At 41.3% G+C, this 8,098-nt stretch overlaps 1 pseudogene; it reads left to right on the forward strand.

Annotated features, from left to right (window-relative positions):
• Positions 1-220: 220 nt before the first annotated feature.
• On the forward strand, positions 221-1,434 carry LOC103240224 (reticulocalbin-1 pseudogene; annotated as a pseudogene).
• The last annotated feature ends 6,664 nt before the right edge of the window (positions 1,435-8,098 follow it).

Below are 8,098 nucleotides of genomic sequence, written 5' to 3' on the forward strand. Positions count from 1 at the left end.
TAGAAATAGATTGGCCGCCTGCAGCTTCCCAGTCCCAGGACCGGGGGACGCGCACCTCTGCTCTGGCGCGGGTCAGGCCGTGGCGGAGGGACTGGCCGGTCCCTTCCTCCGCGCCGGTCCCAGTCCCGCGGCTGCCGCCGCGCTCCGAGCCCGCATTCCCGAGCTGCCGCTGTCGTCGCTCACTCGGCGCCTCTCTCCCGGACGCCCTCTCCTCGGGACGATGGCGCGCGGCGGCCGCCGCCTGGGGCTCGTCCTGGGGCTGCTGCTGGAGCTGCTGCTGGCCCGCGGGCGCTGCGGGCCAATCCCACCGTGCGCAAGGAGCGCGTGGTGCGGCCCGACTCTGAGCTGGGCGAGCGGCCTCTAGGGGACAACCAGAGCTTCCAGTACGGCCAGGAGGCCTTCCTGGGCAAGGAGGACTCCAAGACCTTGGACCAGCTCACCCCGGACAAGAGCAAGGAGAGGCTGGGGAAGATTGTTGATGGAATCCACAATGATGGAGACGGCTTTGTCACTACTGAGGAGCTGAAGACCTGGATCAAACGGATGCAGAAAAGACACGTCTTCGATAATGTCGCCAAAGTCTGGCAGGATTATGATAGGGACAAGGATGATAAAATTTCCTAGGAAGAATACAAACAAACCACCTATGGTTACTACCTAGGAAACCCCGCGGAGTTTCATGATTCTTCAGATCATCACACCTTTAAAAAGATGCTGCCACGTGACGAGAGAAGATTCAAAGCTGCAGACCTTGATGGTGCCCTGACAGCCACTCGGGAGGAGTTCACTGCCTTTCTGCATCCTGAAGAGTTTGAGCATATGAAGGAAATTGTGGTTTTGAAAACCCTGGAGGACATCGACAAGAACAGGGATGGGTTTGTGGATCAGGATGAATATATTGCGGATATGTTTTCCCATGAGGAGAATGACCCTGAGCCAGACTGGGGTTTATCAGAACGGGAGCAATTTAACAAATTCTGGGATCGAACAAGGACCGGAAGTTGGACAAAGACGACATTCGTCACTGGATCCTCCCTCAAGATTATGATCACGCACAGGCTGAGGCCAGGCATCTGGTATATGAGTCAGACAAAAACAAGGATGAGAGGCTAAAGAGGAAATATTGGAGAACTGGAACATGTTTGTTGGAAGCCAAGCTACCAATTATGGGGGAAGATGTTACAAAGAATCATCATGAGCTTTGATAGACACCAGAATATGGCAGACTGTCATAGGCGTTGTTATTGTCTTGGATGGTTGCTTCAATTGTCTAATTTACAGCAGTTGTGTTCCTACAAAAAGCAAGTTTATACCTCAGATTGGGGTATAAAAATTGTTTTTCACTCAGTATTTACTGGAACATGGGACATCACTATTCTTTCAGTAAGATTTCTCCCAAAACACTTGAAAACCTTGGTAAATTGCAGTTCTCTCTGGGGATATATTCGTACAACACGACTTTTTAAAAGTTGTTTTTTTTGTTTTTTCCCGGCTGGGCGCCCTGGCTCAAGCCTGTAATCCCAGCACTTTAGGAGGCCAAGGCGGGCAGATCACGAGGTTAGGAGTTCAAGACCAGCCTGGCCAACATAGTAAAACCCCGTCTCTACTAAAAAAATACAAAAAAAAAAAAAAAAAAAAAAAAAAAGGACAGGCTTGGTGGCAGACACCTGTAGTCCCAGCTACTTGGGAAGCTAAGGCAGGAGAATCTCTTGAACCTGGGAGTCAGAGATTGCAGTGATCCGAGATCACTGCACTCTAGCCTGGGCGACACAGCAAGACTTTGTCTCAATTTTTTTTTTTTTTTTAAATTAAAACTTAAAGGAGAACAAAACTTGACAAAGCTCTGTTCTTCCGAAGTTGGGTGGGTTGGGGGAGGCAGTAATATGAAATGACTGCCATGTATTTTAACTACCAGATTTTATATATTCGCCACTGTTAACTAGTTAGAAAGTGGAAATTCTTATCAAAAGTAGTATCATCCTAGGTAAGCTTATTTCAGAATAAGTCTAATATTTCAGATTCTTCCGTCTCGACTTTATACTCTGAGCTGTTACTGTAAGTGGTGTGTATGAAACCTCCATGCATTTTCCAGGATGGACCTGCTAATATGCACAATAAATCCATGTCTTTGTTTTTCTACTAAAAAGCAATCAAGAAAGATAATGTGAAAAAGAAAGGAATGTAGAGGTAGGGAAAAAGATGAATGTCAGACATTTGAAGAACTATAGGAAAATGATAAACACTAAATATACTTGAGGAAACTTTCTTGGTGTGCCAGTGAGGTAGGCCTGATCTTTGAAACAGTGAATAGGAATACAATGCATTTCCTCGATGATCACTGATTAGAAGAAGGTGGTGGGATCCTTGGGAAGCCAAATGTAGTGAAGTTCTGGATCATGTCCCATCCAGTCCAGTGAATCCAGACCCTTGGCCTCTTCCCCCAGAACAGCTTATACTATGGAATGAGGACAAGGTGATATTCTGAGCCATGGACTGAATTGGCAGACACAACCTGTCAGATGAAAATTTCACCTTGTAAGGAGGAGGTGAATGAAATAAAGGATCCCCTAAAGATCTTTTTTTTTTTTTTTTTTTTTTTTTTTTTTTAAAGAAATAGGTTTAAGACAGAGAAAAGTGCTAAGACCTACTATGGGTTTATGGTGTCTTCATTAAAGATTGCTTCATCCCATTATCCTCAGCAAACTAACACAGGAACAGAGAACCAAACACTGCATGTTCTCACTTATAAGAGGGAGCTGAATGGTGAGAACACATGGACATATGCGGGGGAACAACACACACTGGGGCCTGTGGGGAGGCGGCTGGTGTAGGGGAGGAAGAGCATCAGGAAGAATAGCTAGTGGACGCTGGGCTTAATACCTAGGTGATAGGATGATTTGTGCAGCACACGCTTACCTATGTAACAGACCTGTACATCCTGCACACGTACTTTGGCACTTAAAAGTTAAAATATCAACACAGATATTTTGAATTATCCCTGTGTTTTCACTCTAGAATTTTCACTCTCAGGGTGATTCAATACAGTTTTGGAATGCATGAAAGACACGTCTTTCTTTTGTAATAATTGAAAATGCAGCTGTGAAAGGTGAGGGGAGATAGCAAGAAAGAACAGGCATGATATCTTGACCATGATGTGTTGTCAAGAAGATCAAGTTTGGAAAAGAATAGTTATGGAATTTGAGGATTTGGAAATTGATAATCTTAAAACTATTCATGCCCTTTTATCCCTTGAAAAGTCGTAGAGTACCTCCAGGGGCATGTCGGCCCCATTTGAAAACTGTGCTTTAGTTATTTAAGGTTTGGGGAAGATGAATCCGTTGAAGTAAACATCAGAGAAACCCTACAGAGAATGGGTTCTCAACCTGGGATTTTGTGGGTGCACTCCAGTGTGGGGCACAAGCCCTCTAAACTTGTACTACAATTTTTGTGTCCTAATACATTTTGGCAAGTGGATAATTTTAATAGCTTTCATCAGTAAGTGACTATCACTAAAAAATGTTTAGATTCCGTATTATGAAGAGAATATACTAGGTCAAGTTTTCTATAACTAATGTATGCTTTCTTATTAGTGAACTTTTTGTTTGTTTGTGTGCTTGTTTTTGAGACAGAGTCTTGCCCAAGCTAGAGTGCAGTGGTGCCATCTTGGCTCGCTGCCGCCTCCACCTCCCAGGTTCAAGCGATTCTCCTATCTCATCCTCCCGAGTAGCTGGGACTACAGGTGTGCACCACCAGCCCAGCTAATTTTTGTATTTTTAGTAGAGATGACGTTTTACCACATTGGCCAGGCTGGTCTTGAACTCTTGGCCTCAATGGATCTGTCCGCCTCAGCCTCCCAAAGTGCTGGCATTACAGGCATGAGCCACCACATCGGGCCTTTTATTAGTAAACTTTGAAAGGTCAGTTGATACCTTGTGTGGTTCCAAAAAGGTTTTAACAGCTTAAAAAGCTGCAAATAATAAAGCAAAATAAAATGAGGGAACCAGAGTAAATGGAACATCAGGGTTTAGGAACGCTTTTACACTGTTGATGGGAATGTAAATGAGTTCAACCATTGTGGAAGACAGTGTGATGATTCCTCAAGGATCCAGAGCCGGAAATACCATTTGACCCAGCAATCCCATTACCCAAAGGATTATAAATCATTCTACTATAAAGACACATGCACATGTATGTTTATTGCAACACTGTTCACAAGAGCAAAGACTTGGAACCAGCCCAAATGCCCATCAGTGATAGACTGGATAAAGAAAATGTGGCACATATTTATCATGGACTATTATGCAGCCACAAAAAAGAATGAGTTCATGTCCTTTGCATGGACACTGATGAAACTGGAAGACATAATTCTCAGCAAACTAACACAGGAACAGAAAACCAAACACTGCATGTTCTCGCTCGTAAGTGGGAGTTGAACAGTGAGAACACATGGACACAGGGAGGGGAACATCATCATACACTGGGGCCTGTCAGGGGGTTGGGGTAAAGGGGAGGGAGAGCATTAGGACAAATACCTAATGCATGCAGGGCTTAAAACCTAGATGACGGGTTGATAGGTGCAGCAATCCACCATGGCACATGTATACCTATGTAACAAACCTGCACGTTCTGGACATGCATCCCAGAACTTAAAGTAAAAAAAAAAAAAAAAAAAAGAAGTAACGTAAAGCTAAGAGCAAGATTGGAGCACAGAACATAGTGAGAGACCTTCATTTTCTTGTTAAGATCAGGCCATAACTGTGAGTACAGGTAGTCCCTCTTTATCCACGATTTCATTTTCCATGATTTCATTTACTACAGTCGATCATGATTTGAAAATACTCAATGGAAAATTCCAGAAATAATTCATACATTTTAAATTGTAGGCTGTTCTGAGCAGCATGGTGAAATCTCCTGCCATTGCACTCTGTCCTGCCTGGGATGTGAATCATCCCTTTGTCCAGCATAAACAACCTGTATATGCTACCCCATCATTAGTCGTTTAGTAGCCCACTCAGGTATCAGTTAGGAATGACTGGGAGCACAATTCAGGATCCTAATAAAGCACCCACCTCACCTCTGCACAGAGATGCCTGTGGCAACACCTTTGCAGAGGGCAAGATTCTTCTCCAAAAGTAATATGTGGTGAGTTCTAACACACAGACAAATGAGCTCTCAGAAGGTCAAATTCCTTCACTCTAATCATGTCCAGAATTATTTTATCCTGGAAAAACTTTTGAGCAACTATAATTGAACATTGGCCTTAGCCACAAAACTATTTCAGAAAAGGAACCACAGAGTATATAACTTTAAGAAATATAATTTCCTGGTGAACATATTAAGTTAAACTGTAAAATATTGATAATGGACTTATGCAGTTGTAAATTATGAACCCATTTAATGTTGGATGATATTGAACAAAAATAATGACTTTAATTTTAGAGTACTTGGTCTCTAGCTCTTTTTTGGGAAGTAATGGTGTAGGAAAGTTGATTCTCTCTTAAAGCCAATCTTGGAGTACCTGAAATAGAGCCATGTTATCTACATATAAAAGAGTATCTTTCTTATTTTCAGAGGAGGGTCATACATCTAAATCATAGTGTCAAATCATAAAGATAAAAATATAAAAGAGTGAATATTACAGATTCCTATTTTGCCTCAATGGAAGTTGTTAGCTGATACATCAAGAAACCACTTTCCCACCTCCAGAATAATGCTTAAGCAAATGCAAATATATACAGATTCTAAATGGGCATCGAAAGCAAAACAAAACAAAATTTTATAGTGAGTTTATTCACTGTGACCAATAATTCATTTTTCCCTCTAAGTCAAAGGACTAGAAGATAAATGAAAGCCTAGGAAATTATTATATGATTTGTAACAGAGCCAGTAACACTTATCAATTGTTTCATTTGATCCTCCTGCATTTTCCAGCCCCCTTGTAGTTAGTGAGCTCGTATGACTAGCTTTGGCCAATAAAATGAAAGCAAAATTGATCTTCGGGCAGAGGTAGTAAAAAGTCTATGTATAATTTTCTAGTTTTTTTTTTTTTTCTCCTGATTGAGGAAATTGCGTATTCCCTATGGGGCATCTATAAGTTGGTGGGCATTGGCTAACCTGGGTCTCTGAGTGACTATGTGGAGCAGAGGCTTTTACTGACCTGTGATAGACATATATAATGAGCAAGAAATACATTCTCACTATTGGCCAGGTGTGGTGTCTCATGCCTGCAATCCCAGCACTTTGGGAAGCTGAGGTAGAAGGACTGCTTGAGTCTAGGAATTCCAGACCAGCCTGGCCAACACAGTGAGATTCTGTCTCTACAAAAAAATAAAAAAGTTAGCTCGGCACGGTGGCAAATGCTGTAGTCCTAGCTACTTACGAGGCTGAGGTGAGAGGATTGCTTGAGCCTGGGAGTTTGAGGCTGCAGTGATATGATCATGCCACTGCACTCCAGCCTGGGCTACAGAGCAAGACCTAGTCTCAAACAAAATAAAATAAAACAAACAAACAAACAAAAACTTTACTATGTTAAGCCATTGAGAATTCAGGATTAATTTGTTACTACAATATAACCCAGTCTATTCCAACTAATACTTTTTTGTAATAGATTTCTCCACAAGATAATAGGAGAGGTTAATAATATTAATAAGGAAATAGCTTTATCTAAAGAATGCCTGATCTTCATGGTGAACCTTGGTTTGAGAATCCTAGCGTTAGTTTAAAAAACATGGAGCTAGAATACACGTTGGAAGAAAGACATAATAAGCTAGTAGGTTAAAAAAAATTGCCCTTTAAAAAATGGGAATAAAGCATTTCTGGGATCTAAACTCACAGGTTTATGTGTGTAAAGTTAATAAAGGTAAACAAGGTAGCATGCATTCAAAGCAATGCTTAAGGCATACCAATTCTAGGTCAGAAAACGTTGCACTATTCTTTAATTCATTTAGGTTGTGCTATTAAAGTGGATATACTACATATGGGAACAACGTTGATATCCAGTCAGAGAGGATCCTGGGAAGGGAAAAGTCTCAGTTTAGGTTTAAACCTTTGTAAAATGAGGATAACATTTTCAATCTTTCAGAGTAGTTATGAGAAATAATTATATCAACATGATACATTCTAACTGCTTAGTCTATCTGAAGGAAAAACAAGCTTTTTCTTTTCTTCTTTCTGCTATACTCTCACTCTCACACTCAACACTGAACATTTATGTGACCAGATGTGTGAGGGGTTTACCCCGCAACATATCCAAGAGACACCAACTGGGTGTCCTATGATTCAATTCAATTCTGACACTATCTGGAGATCTCACAGGCTAAGAACTCAGCCCACACTTCAGATGTCAATTACAAGTAATAGGTTATCATGTACACTTCTGACCAACTTTGTATAAACTAAGGTTCCCATGCTTCTCCTCCTTGAGTTTGATTAATTTGCTTGGATGTGTCAACCTAAATAACACACAAAAAGAGACTCTCTAAGGGAAAAAGATATTTATGTGGGGATAGAGAATTGTAATGGGAATATGCAAATCATAGTAAATTATGTGCATACTCAAGGAAGTAAAGGAAGACAAAGGTTTTTAAAGGAAAAAAATGAGGAGGATTACCTTGTAGTTTTGAAATAATTATACTTAGCTAGAAGGATCAATGACAAAGGTGACACTAGTCTGAGGTTAAACAAGCAGTTGCTGGGCAGATGTCCTTGCGAAGCCTTTTTTTGTGTATGGTTGTGATGGTCTTTATGCAAAGAGGTAGTTTTTGCAGAGTCTTTTGTGATAGCTTTTGTTATCAGATATAAAAGCATGAAAACCTCTCTTCATGGCTGTATTTGTCAGATATTTTGCTTGTTTAAACGTTAGTGACTTCATTTTGATTCTGATAACTTTCACATTTCCTCCTTTCGGTCAAGAACTTTGTCCAAAAGCATCACGGATCAATCATCCTGTAGGTAGGTCTTAATGTCCCTTGGTGCTGGGATAAACCCATCCTGGTTGTGGGGAATGATTGGTGACTAGGAGTCAGTGTCAAAACCCTTTTAGCCACGTTTTAGCAATAAAGAAGGTTTGAAGGGAGTGGCTCTCAGATTAAGTCTACCA

Source organism: Chlorocebus sabaeus, chromosome 13 (genome assembly GCF_047675955.1).
Source record: "Chlorocebus sabaeus isolate Y175 chromosome 13, mChlSab1.0.hap1, whole genome shotgun sequence".
Taxonomy (NCBI): Eukaryota; Metazoa; Chordata; class Mammalia; order Primates; family Cercopithecidae; genus Chlorocebus; species Chlorocebus sabaeus.